Genomic DNA, 13,472 nt, shown 5'->3' with positions numbered 1-13,472 from the left:
TCTGGGGTCACAGGCCCAACATTGCAAGCTCTTGCCCAGGCCCTCAGTGCCTTTTGCAGCCCCACCTTCCTGTTAAAGCCTTTAGTAGACAGCTCAACCCCCTTGCAAAATTTCTTAAGCTCGACCACAGTAGGTCTCCAGTTCGGCCTGCACAAAATCTATGTTTGACAGTACAGATGCTTCTTCTCTAGACAGAGACATGATTTTTGAAAAACACTAAAAATACAAGTTATGGAGAATTGAAAAGGGGTCGAATTGGTCTAGATATGGGGCCACATGTACAAAAGGTTTTAGTGGTCGGAAATGGAAAATTGGGCCGTTTTTGACCACTAAATAGCCTTTTGACATGCAGTAACCCTATTTTGCGAGTTAGTAATCTAGTACCGAATCGCAAAATAGGGTTTTCAAGACAGTATTAGGAAGGGGCGTTGTAAGGGTGTCCCTTCCTAATAGCGATTTGCAGGGGAATGTATGAATGTTTTGTGACCAGAATGCTTTCGCAAAACATTTGCAGTTTACCACCAACTTCAAATTGGTGGTAACCCATTCGCAAATGGGAAGTAGTCCTTTGTGAATGTGGACGCAATTTTTTTTAAGAGCAGTCAGTGGTCCCAGGGAATACTGCCTGCTCTTAAAAAATAGAAATAAATCTTTTCATTTTTGTTTTTGAAATGCATCCCATTTTCCTTTAAGGAAGACGGGATGCCTTTCCCAAATAATATTGCTTGATTGAAAAAGCAATCACAGACATAGTGGTCTGGTGATCCCAGCAGGCCACCATCCCTGTGATTTTGGCCATTCCCAATGGGTCGCAAATTGTGACATGAATATTGATGAGGCAGGTCCATTTGAGACCCACTGGAATTTGGCGAGTTAGTAACCTATTATCGAATCGCAAAATAGGGTTTTAGAGTTGGTATTAGGAAGTGGTGTGTTAAGGGTGTCCCTTCCTAATTGCGATTCGCTGGGAATATATGAATGTTTTGTGACCAGAATGCGTTTGCAAAACATTTTCAGTTTACCACCAACTTCAAGATGGTGGTAACCAATTCGCAAATGGGAAGTTCCCCTTTGTGAATGTGGATGCAAACATTTTTTAAGAGCAAGTGGTGGTCCCACGGACCACTGCCTGCTCTTAAAAAATGAACATTTCTTTTCATTTTTGTTTTTGAAATGCATCCCATTTTCCTTTAAGGAAAACGGGATGCATTTCCCCAAAAATATTGCTTTATTCAAAAAGCAATCACCATCCCTGTGATTTTGGCCATTCCCAATGGGTCACAAATTGCGACATGCCTCATAAATATTGATGAGGCAGGCCATTTGCGACCCCCTGGGAATTGCAAACCGTGTGAAACACACAGTTGTACATCGCATTTGCAACTTCCTAATTGTGAGTCACAAAAAGTTCAAATTAGGAACTCACAAAATGTAGCGATCGCACATGTGGCCCATGGAGTAGTAGTGTACACTAAGTGACTTGTATGGCACTGCATAAACACAAGTCCTATCCTCACCACTGATCACCAGTGTTAGAAATTGGGGTCTGGTATGCAGCGGTCTGCACCCTGTCCAAGCAAGAACCACAATCCTAGTCAGGGTACGTCAGATACGCACCATAAATTAGCCTGTTCTCAACCACTGGTAGCTTGGCACAGAGCAGACAGGCTTAACTTAGGAGGCAATTTGTAAAGTATTTGTGTAACACAACACACAGTAACACGATGAAAACGCCAGGTTAGACAGAGGGATCTGATTTTTATAAATAAAACTAGACCAAAATGACAAAAATCCAACGAATAGAAGTTGAGATATGAATTTTCAAAAAATAAAATTGTCAATAGTGCTTAGAAGCAATAGGCGCCTATGGAGGTTATCTGGTCGCGCTGGAACGGCGGCGTCAAGCGTTCAGGCCGACTGTGATGGAGTGCAGGCTGGATACAGAAAGCACACAGGAAGTTGAACAAAATACCTTGATCCTGGTCACAACAATGAGATGCGAGGTGCAGCTGAGTGATGCATCGGTGTCGATCCCAAAGTAGAGGTGATGTGTCGATTTTCTTAACGCAGTGGTGGCTATGTGTCGGTTCTGAAGATGATGCAGTGAGCAGAGAGTCCCATTGACCATGGGCCGGGTTTCTCCATGTAGTCAAGGAGATGCGTCTATCTTCCCACACTGTAGCAGTGGTGATGCATTGGTTCCAATGCGTCATTTCTTTAAGGCGATGCTCTGGTTCAAAGTGTGATGCGACAATTCTGCTCTGGCAACAGCGAGAATGCATCAGCACTGCTACATGCAGATATTAGATGCATTAGTTTGACTTGAGCAAGCACCTGGATCCACTTCCAATGGACCAGGCACAGGAGCACGTGGTGAGACTTTGATATCGCTGAGTCTCAGAAACAGGAGGGAAGCAAACAAGCCTTGGAGATCACTCTGGGTTCAAGCAGAGTCCAGTTCTTCCTCAGCAGGGTCAGGGGACAGCATGCAGAAGGGCAGCTAATTTATGTTCATCAACTGTCTTTCCAAGTATCAATATCCCATTTTGGAAATAAACAATTGTGGAAGTGCAATTTCTTCTCCACTCACATACTAGAAGACCAGCAGTTGGAGATAACTGAAAATATATCAATATTTATTATCAATCGAGCGGGTACACAAAATACAGTGCTAAAATGGCCGAGGTGAGCTACTACCAGAAGTTTCACAAGCTTTTTATCCATTTCATACACAATAGGTGTATGTGGCAGTTTTAAAAAAAGCATTAATGTTGGCGTCTGTGGTTACAAGGTATGCGCTCAGGAAACATATAATTCATCACAGATAGGAACAGCTGTCACTGCAGAGTTCTCAAGCGTTATGCTAGGCCAGGTGGAGAGCACAAAAATTACAAATACTGCTCATAACTGCATGCCTAACATCTGAAGCTCAGAACATTCTGTGGTTATGACTCCCAAGCAGTTCTTGTAATATTTTCATCAAGCAAGAAGGGCAGATAACAGACGCCGATTACTGATAAGTCTAAGGCAAACAGAAAATAGAGAGGCGGGATATGTGACACTACCAGGTGGGCGAAGACGTGCACAAACAAACCTTGTTAGCACAGGCATGGAGGAATACAAAAAGCATCTGAAAGAAACATTAGTTAGTTAGATTCCTCACCTTAGAATATCCCCAGGCGTCAGACTGGATCCGGAAGATTTTTGTAGCAATACCCCTTGCGCGTCGCTAGGCGTCGTCTGCGGCTCCGCGTCCGTCGTTGGCGTCGTGCGCCGGAATGATGTCGTCGGAGTACTTAGACGCCGCCCTCGCGCGCTGACGTCAGTTCTTGTTCTTTTTTCCGCGCCAGTAAGCGCCGATCCGGGAGAGCTACCCCTTTAGTCATTTTTTGACTAACTTTTTTGACTCTTTTTGGTCACTTTCTCGACTCTGGTGCCGGTAGGATGCCTGGTTTCAAGGCCTGCGACGACTGTCACCGACTGATGTCGGTGACCGATCATCACCGCCGGTGCCTGTACTGTTTGGGGCTCGACTACGACGCGGAGTCGTGTTCCGATTGTATGGCCCTGACCTCGAAAGCTAGGCGGGAGCGGCCCGTAAGCTTCTCGAGCTTCGCCACTCGGCTCCGCGCCCCTCTCGATCCCGGTCCAGGAGGAGGTCCAAGGATCGGTCGCGGAGCCGCACTCGACATCATTGCTCGAAGTCTTCGGGTAAGTAGAAGCGCTCCAAGAAGTCCAAGAGGCGACACCGCTCTTCGGACTCCCCACGCCGGTCGCGTGACTCGGCCAAGGGTCAGGGTGGTTCCACCCCAGTGGCTCCGCCGGAGTCGCAGGTGCCGCACACGTCCCCATACCCGCCGGTCCCTCGGACTGACGCGACGCCGGCGGAGGTCAGTGCCTTCCTCTCGGCCATGAGGAGCCTGGCCCCACCGTCGACGCCCGCTGGCGCGCCTTCGGGCCCCGCGGACTCGACTGGGCGACCTTGCGCGCCGGCGGCTCCGGCCCCGGCGCCGTTGGAGGCTCCGGCCCAGACGCCGCAGGTCCCCGAGGGGCCCAGGCCTGGGCCCCCGTCGACGCCGGTCGACCTCGTCACGCCTCCTCCGCCGGCATCGACACCGGTGCCACCTCCGACGCCGACTCCGGTCGACGTCGATCCCCGGTTCAGCCCCTGTCCGGACCCGACGCCGGTGCGGCGCCGCTCGACGCCGCATCCAACGCCGCTAGAGACACATTTTGTCTATCGTCCGGCTCCGATCATTCCTCCTGTTTACCAGGAATCGGATGACAGGGGCGACTGGGAGGGGTCCGTGGACCCTTTGGCCCTTCAGGGCCAACTTTCACAGGACTGGGCAGATGAACTGGGGGAGGCCAGTGGTTTGGATACCTCACCGGACACTGGATTCATCTCTCCTCCGACTGTGGCTTCGGAGGAGGGTGCAGCTTTTTCTGTGGTGCTGCGCAAGGCGGCCGCGGCCCTTGGGCTTGAGCTGCCTGCCGTGGCTGTGAGGACTAACATCCTCACTGAGGTGCTTCAGTCTGCAGCAAGCTCCACTGAGCCTCTGCTGCAATTCAATGAGTCCCTCATTGACGTTCTGCAGGGCACCTGGACCAAGCCCTCCACAGTCCCTCCTGTGGATAGGAACGTTGCCAGGCGCCACCGCCCTGCTCCGGGCGACCCCGGTTTTCTGTCCCAACACCCCACCCCGAGAGTCTGGTTGTCCAGGCCTCTACCTCCCAATCCTCCTTCCCGTCCGCTCCTCCAGGCCGGGATTCTAAGAGACTGGAACAGTTCGGTAAGAAGCTGCTCTCCTCGCTCAGTTTGGGCCTGTGGTCTTTGAACACCGCCTGTCTCTTGGACCGTTATTCCCACTCTCTGTGGGATACGGTGGAGGACGTGCTGCCCCTGTGCCCAGAGGAGGCCCGGGCACAGCTTTCCTCAGCTCTGGCCGATGGGAGAGATGCAGCGCGCCATGCAATCCGATGTAGACTCGACACTACGGACTCGCTGGGTAGGGCGATTTCTACAATGGTGGTGCTTCGACGTCACGCCTGTCTGCGGTCCACGTCCTTTTCAGGGGATGTCCAGAGCACTCTCATGGACATGCCTTATGATGGCACTCACCTTTTTGGTGAGAAAGCGGACAGTGCGCTGGCTCGCTTCAACGACTCCCGGGCTACGGCCAAGTCCTTGGGCCTTTCGGCCCCGCGGCCACAAGCTTCCGCTTTTCGCTCCTTTCGTGGCCAAGGAAGGGGCACCTCCTCACGTCCGCCTAGCCACCGGCCGCAGAACCAGCCTGCACGCGGACGTGGTTTCCGCCGAGGCGGTACTGGGGGACCACGCAGTCAGTCCACATCCACCCCGGCAGCATCCGCCTCAAAGCCTTCCTAGTCCGAGCTTTCAGGCCCATTCCTCGCCAGTGGGAGGCAGGGTTCGCCATCACCTGCTCCACTGGCGTACCATTACTTCGGACAGGTGGGTGCTGCAAATCGTCCGAAGGTGCTACTCCCTCCCCTTTGAGACGACCCCTCCAGCCATGCCACCGCAGCACCACCGTATCTCGGAGGATCATTTGAATCTTCTGCAAGTGGAAGTTTCGGCCCTCTTGGCCAAAGAGGCCGTCGAGCGCGTTCCGAGCCCAGAAGTAGGTCGTGGTTGTTATTCCCACTACTTTCTGGTTCCCAAGAAGGGGAAAGGGGACCTACGCCCTATCTTGGACCTCAGGAACGTCAATGCCTTCCTCCGGAAGGAACGGTTCAAAATGTTGACTTTGGCTCAGGTTCTAGCTGCCCTAGACCCTGGAGACTGGATGGTAGCGTTGGACTTGCAGGACGCATATTTCCACATCCCCGTCCTGCCGGCCCACCGGCGTTACCTGCGGTTCACGATGGGTCAGGAGCACTTTCAGTTCACCGTGCTCCCCTTCGGCCTTACCAGTGCCCCTCAGGTGTTCACGAAAGTGATGGCGGTGGTCGCAGCTCATCTGCGCAGATCAGGGGTTCCAGTCTTCCCCTATCTCGACGACTGGTTGTTGAAGGCAGGCTCGCCCCAGGCAGTCGTCTCCCACCTCCAGACTACGGCGGATCTCCTGCATTTGCTGGGATTTTCCATCAACGTGCCGAAGTCACACCTGAGCCCCTCTCAGAAGCTCCTCTTCATCGGAGCGGTTCTCGATTCGGCGCAGTTCCGGGTTCATCCACCGGAACAGCGGGTCCGGGATATACAGGCCCTGATTCCCATCTTTCGGCCTCTATCCTGGGTTTCGGTCAGGCTAATGTTGCGGCTTCTGGGGCTGATGGCCTCCTGCATCCTACTAGTGCATCACGCCAGGCGGCGCATGCGGGCTCTGCAGTGGGACCTGAAGTTTCATTGGGCCCAGCATCACGGCAACCTGTCCGACCATGTCTTGATCTCGGAGGGCAGGTGGCTCATGGACCGCAATTGGGTCACGGGCAAGAGCCTCTCCCTACCCCTGCCAGAGCATGTCGTAGTGACCGATGCGTCCCTCCTGGGATGGGGTGGCCATATGGGAGAGGCGGAGATCAGAGGCCTCTGGTCTCCGGCGGAGTCTCGCCTCCACATCAACTTGTTGGAGCTGAGAGCGATCCGACTTGCACTGAAAGCCTTCCTTCCCTCTGTCCGGGAAGTGTCGTGCAGGTGTTCACGGACAACACCACCGCCATGTGGTATTGCAACAAACAGGGCGGGGTGGGGTCGTGAACCCTTTGTCAGGAGGCTCTGCACCTCTGGACATGGCTGGAACACCAGGGCATCGCCCTGGTGGTTCAACATCTGGCGGGCTCTCTGAACGCCAGAGCAGACAAACTCAGCCGCCGGTGCATGATGGATCACGAATGGCGTCTGAACTCCGAGGTGGCGCAAGGTCTCTTTCAGCAGTGGGGAGAGCCTTGGTTAGATCTATTCGCCACCGACGAGAACGCGCAATGTCAGCAGTTCTGCGCGTTGGAATTTCCAAGGCGGCACTTGCTCGGCGACGCTTTTCGTCGCGAGTGGAGTTGCGGTCTGTTGTACGCCTTTCCGCCTATACCACTTCTGCCCAGAGTGCTGAAGAAGATCAGGTGCGACCGGGCCCAAGTCATCTTGGTGGCTCCGGATTGGGCACGAAGGTACTGGTATCCCGAGCTACTCAGTATGTTGACCGATCCTCCGATACGTCTGCCCCTTCGGGAGGATCTTCTGTCGTAGCAGCAGGGGACGGTCCTCCACCCGAACCTGTCCAGCCTCCACCTCCATGCGTGGAGATTGAGCTGCGGCAGTTGATGCCATTTGACTTGCCTCCTGAAGTCTGGCAGCCAGGCGTCCCTCCACAAAGACGGTATACGCCTGCCGGTGGAACCAATTTGTCGCATGGTGCACAGCAAAGGCTGTGGATCCCCTTTCCGCCCCTCTTTCTGAGGTTCTCCTCTTTATTCTTTCTTTGGCCCAGCAGGGCTCTGCCTTGGGCACCTTGAAAGGTTATCTTGCTGCCATCTCTGCCTTCTTACGGCTTCCTGATCAGCCCTCTCTTTTCAAGTCCCCTGTAGTTTCACGCTTTCTTAAAGGCATTACTCACACGTTCCCTCCTGTCCCTTTTGTAATGCCTCAGTGGGACTTGAATCTTGTCTTAACATTTCTGATGTGCGCTCCCTTTGAGCCTGTTCACAATTGTCCTCTTCGTCTTCTGACTCTTAAGACTGCTTTCCTGGTAGCCATCACCTCGGCTAGACGGGTGAGTGAGCTCCAGGCTCTATCGTCCAAGCCTCCTTTTCTATCTGTTCATCCGGACAAGGTTGTCCTTCGGCCTCGTCCTTCCTTTCTACCGAAAGTGGTGACCCCCTTTCATCTTGGGCAATCTTCCACCTTGCCCACCTTCTCTCCGCCTCCGCATCCTTCCAAAGAGGAAGAGCGGCTCCACCGTCTGGACCCAAAACGTGCGCTCTCCTTTTATTTGGACCGCACGAAACAGTTCCGGGTGGACGACCAGCTTTTCGTTGGCTACGTGGGTGCTAAGAAGGGGAAAGCTGTGCACAAACGGACCATCTCCCGGTGGGTCGTTTTGTGTATAAAAACCTGTTATTCCTTGGCAAAAAAGGTCCCTCCTGTTGGGCTGCGAGCCCATTCTACTCGGGCCACAGCGGCTACTACTGCTTTGGGACGGGGAGTCCCTTTGCAGGACATCTGTCAGGCGGCGACGTGGGCTTCGCTGCACACGTTTGCCAGGCACTATTGCCTAGACAGCCAAGTCCTGAGGGATGGCTTCTTTGGCCGTTCTGTCCTCCAGGACTTTCTGGTGTGATCTTGGTTCGCAGACCCACCACCGGGGTTGGTATTGCTTGGGTATCTATTCTAAGGTGAGGAATCTAACTAACGTGTTTCTTTCAGATGAACAAGTTACTTACCTTCGGTAACGATGTATCTGTAAGAAACATTAGTTAGTTAGATTCCTCACCGACCCACCCATCCTCCCCGTTCTGCGAACTGACATCTAGGGTTAAGGCTATCCTTTTCAAGGCCCTAGATTTTTTGGCACCAGTGTCGGTCTCTTGCATGGCTCTGCGTTCCTGGCACGGAAAGCTATGTACAAGAACTGATGTCAGCGCGCGAGGGCGGCGTCTAAGTACTCCGACGATGTCATTCCGGCGCACGACGCCAACTACGGACGCGGAGCCGCAGACGACGCCTAGCGACACGCAAGGGGTATTGCTACAAAAATCTTCCGGATCCAGTCTGACGCCTGGGGATATTCTAAGGTGAGGAATCTAACTAACTAATGTTTCTTACAGATACATCGTTACCGAAGGTAAGTAACTTGTTCATCAGAGCTCATGAAACAAAAAAAATGGAAGAACTGATGTTCTTAATATTTAAAAAAATTATTTTCACAATCGACCCTTTGAACGGCGATACAGAAATGTTGTTCAATGTTCATGACTTAACACTCCTGCCCTTACATTCAAAGGTCTGTCTGCGCAACTACTTATTAATACACGGTTGGCAGTGTTACAAGGCATGGGACGGTATCATCATTATCCCTGAAAACCTTTTCATCAACGTTCATTAATTTTTCATTCTCCTCTCCTTGTAACATGAATGCATTAGTTTGGTAAATGGAGGTGGGAGTAGGGTGACAGCTTGTTGTAATTGCAGGACAACAGATAGGTAAATAACAATTGTCTCCCCTTATTGTCATAATAGCAGTCTCCGTTCGACCAACCTCCTTCTTGCGCCAGTCCCAAAAATCAAAAAAGTGAGAAGTGGCGGGTGCTCATTTTCTTACAATGCCTCCAAGCTTTGGATCACCCTCCCTCTCCATTTACGTCGGGAGTCCAATCTTCTGTCCTTTCCGGTAACTCCTCAAAACTTGGCTGTTCCAAAATCCTGCCTAATGTAGCCGTCTTCGCTATCCGCTGCTGTTTTTAGCGTTGAGATGCCTCAGGGTAGCTACGCGCTCTATAAGTGCTTAACAATTTCCAACCCTATGTAGTCAATATTCCTGACAGCCAACCTTCCCACGTCCAATCCCCATTTTCCTGGTGTATTTCTGCTGCTATTTTGTGCAACTTTTGTATGGCTGCATTAACGTTCGGAGCATTGTCCAGAATGTATACACAGCAGGATGAGACTATGAGGCGACATATTCCTCCTTTTCTCAGCTAATATTATGTCTAAATCCATGCGGTTTTCTAAAGTTACTAAGCTGTTGACTTGCATTTCTACAGTTATATTAGCTAGTGCACCTGCAGTCTCATTTATCGCCACCTCAACTACCCTTGTTAGTCTCCTTATTTGAACACTATTAGCCATAGGGTCCCAAAATGGTATCAGACCCTTCATGGCATCTGTGAATTGTTGCAATGTTGTATCTGTTTGGTCTACTTGTATCTCTCTTTTATTGAGGCTATGCGTTTTATGATAATGGGCGGGGGCTAGGTACATATGTGGTAGGAGGAAACCAATGTAGCACACCCCAGACCGTCCTCGGCATAACCAAACATATGCTCAGTTGCCACATATAAAATAAGGGCTAGTAGATATATTTAACGTTATTACCGTGCTGCATGAACTATGCCTTACTTTTATTCTACCAACTCCCTGAACGCAAAATGATGCAGGTATAGGAAGAACCTTAATAGGTACTAACTTGTCTCTCGTAACATTTTGTTTTCTAAATTCTTTTATCCTAGGCATTAAGTTAAATCTTCTAAATTCTTGATGTTCTTCATCGGTCCCATTGAACCCTAACTTTTCTTGATATATATCGCAAGCACAAAGGAAAAATAAATTTTGTACATTAATTGATATCCATCATTTTCATTGTCAATATCTGTCTCCATCTACTTTCCTGCAAAATTTCATACCATGCATTACCTGAACCATTGAGCAAAAATGGCAGTGGTATGAATAGCTCTCCTTCACTCAGTGTAGTTGGTAGCTGCCGACATATCCAGCAATTCGTAACATTGATGCCCAAATAAGTATTGTGTAAAGTCTGAACAAAGGTATTATCAACATACTGTTGCCGATGTGCTGCTGTATGAGGTGGCAATGACATATGAATGTGCTCGGGAGGTGCAGTAGTAGCTGGTAGCATTGAATTTATAGGGTAATATTGTTCTAAGGCCCATGCTAAACCAACTATTCCAGCAACAGTCAAAATTAGCCCTAGTAGCACCGCTACTTTCAGTTTCTTCTGCTTTCGTGCATTATTTACGGGCAATAAAGCCTTTACTCAAAATCAAAGAGAATGAATCACTTGTACCTGCAATCAGGGTTCAATATGTTCTATCCGTCAGTACTCAGCAGAGTACTTAAAAAACCCTCATTCACGTAGGCAGGACGTATGGCGGTTTATCTTGATTCTCCACCTTTGTTATTTACGTGACAGCATCATCATCGGGTCTCTTTCTGTATGCTTCCTCCACCTGGAGGGAATCACTGGTTTTTACAGTAGTGATCAGAAATGTATAGCAAGTGAAAGGTGGTCAAGCGAGGTATCATTTTTAAAAAGATCATCCTCATACTACCATAAGTAACTTCTTTATTCCGTCTGTATTGTAGAGCTGCTAGCGGCGATAACCCTAATCAGATGTCTGGACAAACAGGGGTGCCTGTCTACAGTATTTGTGAATATATGATTGAGTCCCGTGTGAATCGGCATTACTTAGGCATCAGGACCTGGGTTGGGCGCATCGAGGCAGTTATTTTTATTAGTAATAGACCTCGCCTTGGCAACTTCGAGCAGAGTTAGAGTGTGTCTTTCTACAGGTAGCATTAGCGTCAGTGTCATGTGTCAGCAGAGTTTTCTAGTACCGGTTATGCCGTGAACTCTAGCCGCGTCTACGTAAAGGCAGTTCAATGTAACATTACAGCATAAACAATCGTGACAAAAACAATAATGATGAGCTGTGTACCTTATGAAGTCCCCAGTCGGGCTTTGACGGACTGCTGGCAGCTTAGTCCCTGCTGTTGGGAGTGAAGGAAGGTTCAGGTTAATACAGTCATTATAGTGTACATTACGTGTCTTCTGTATGCGACATCCCGCGCTGGTTCTACCTCGTGTGCAGGGTGCACGACTTGTGCTGATGCTGCTCTCAGTGCCCCGAGTAGGCTGGGATCTCGTGTGTGTTCACTGAGAAAAGCGCCGATCTCCATAAACAGTGAAAAGATACTCACTCAGGTCTCTGCGTTCGAAAAAACATCATTAGTTTGGTTTCGATATATTTAATGTTTTAATTCACTTTTGTTATCTAGTTAGATTGTATCCATAGCCTGATTTTAATTATTACTTGAAAACCACTGGGATAATGCACCCCAGTTTGTCCAGACATCTGATTAGGGTTATCGCCGCTAGCAGCTCTACAATACATTACGAGCTGATTTTCTCTTCTTCCTTTCTGAACCAATGATAACACGGAAGATCCCAGTGCCTAAAATTGAGTCATAGGACTATCTGAATGACACAGACCTGTTCCAACCAAGTAGGACAGCACTTAAAGATCGTACTAACACCCCTACCCCACCCCTTCCCCCCCCCTTTTTTATACCTCAATACCTCAAACTGGAAAACAGCATTTAAAGATTTGCCATTTTTAATGTTTGTTTGAAAATATGAAGTATTGCCTTTTTCTCTATTCTGCTTATAATTTAAGTCATATGTTCAAGTTGAACAAAGATAGACATCACCATCATTTTAAATACACTTGTTTATTTTGTTTTTATCCACTCTCTTTCCTTCTAGGTACAATTGACCTTAATCTCAGAGTATTCACTCTGATACAAATTGCACTGAATTGGTTAAAATCCAATTCCCACACATCTTAGGTCCTGAAGAAAGCCCAACGACCCACTAGGGGCACTGAAAGTGGCTGAAACATGTCGACCATCGTATTGGACACAGTTAGTGCGGTGGAGTCATAATCAATCCGTCGCTGCACAAATCACACCCTTTTTAATACAATCCTCCCATACACCAGACGGAATAAAGAAGTTACTTATGGTAGTATGAGGATGATATTTTTCAAAATCACACCTCACTTGAGCACCTTTCACTTGCTATAAATTTCTGATCACTACTGTAAAAACCAGTGGTTCCCTCCAAGTGTGAGGAAGCATACAGAAAGAGACCTGATGATGATGCTGTCACGTAAATAACAAAGGCGGAGAATCAAGATAAACCGCCATACGTCCTGCCTACGTGAATGAGGGTTTTTTAAGTACTCTGCTGAGTACTGACGGATAGAACACATTGAACCCTGGTTGCAGGTACAAGTGATCCATTCTCTTTGATTTTGAATGACTAACAGGAAGCTGAATGGATCACAGCTCCTTCTAACTCCCCCCTTCCCTGATCTTGAGAATAAAGCATTTACTTCAGGAGCAACCTGCCGTCCAAAGGGATGCATCTCCATTGTTATTGTTCAGTTTGCATTGTCCTTATTTTACTAACGTCACTGCACAAGTTAGACTGTTAAAGTTGGCAGTTGGTGCATGTTTAGTCCTAAGCACTTTCCTATCTAATCCTTCAATCTCCGGGGACGCAAGTTGTAGGGTGACTTAGTGAGTGGGGGTGCAAATGGTACAGAAGTCACTTTACAGGTCAAGTCCAAAGCACTTCCTTCCGGAGGCAGCTCTGGCCAAAAATGTGGCGTTCTTTTCACATTTGACAAATGTATCCAGTTCTTGTGGCCTTCACACTGCACTGCTGTTTGTGTCACCAATAGTACTTGCGCCTTTTCTTTCCAGAGAGACTGCAAACTGATCTTTCTCACAAAATGTTTTGTCAGGACCCAGTCTCCCACCTTGATCCTGTGTATTTTCTCCTTCCATAGGCGGGGACCAAGTGTCTCTGACCTGTTGATGAATAGCAGACAACCTATTAGTCAGTTCCTTGCAGTATTCCAACAATGCAGAATGAGGCACATCACACAGTTTTGATGGAGATACAAACCCGGTACAAGTTAGGTTTTGCTGTTAC

This window comes from Triturus cristatus, chromosome 9, assembly GCF_964204655.1.
Source record: "Triturus cristatus chromosome 9, aTriCri1.1, whole genome shotgun sequence".
Taxonomy (NCBI): Eukaryota; Metazoa; Chordata; class Amphibia; order Caudata; family Salamandridae; genus Triturus; species Triturus cristatus.
This window is presented reverse-complemented; position numbering follows the sequence as displayed.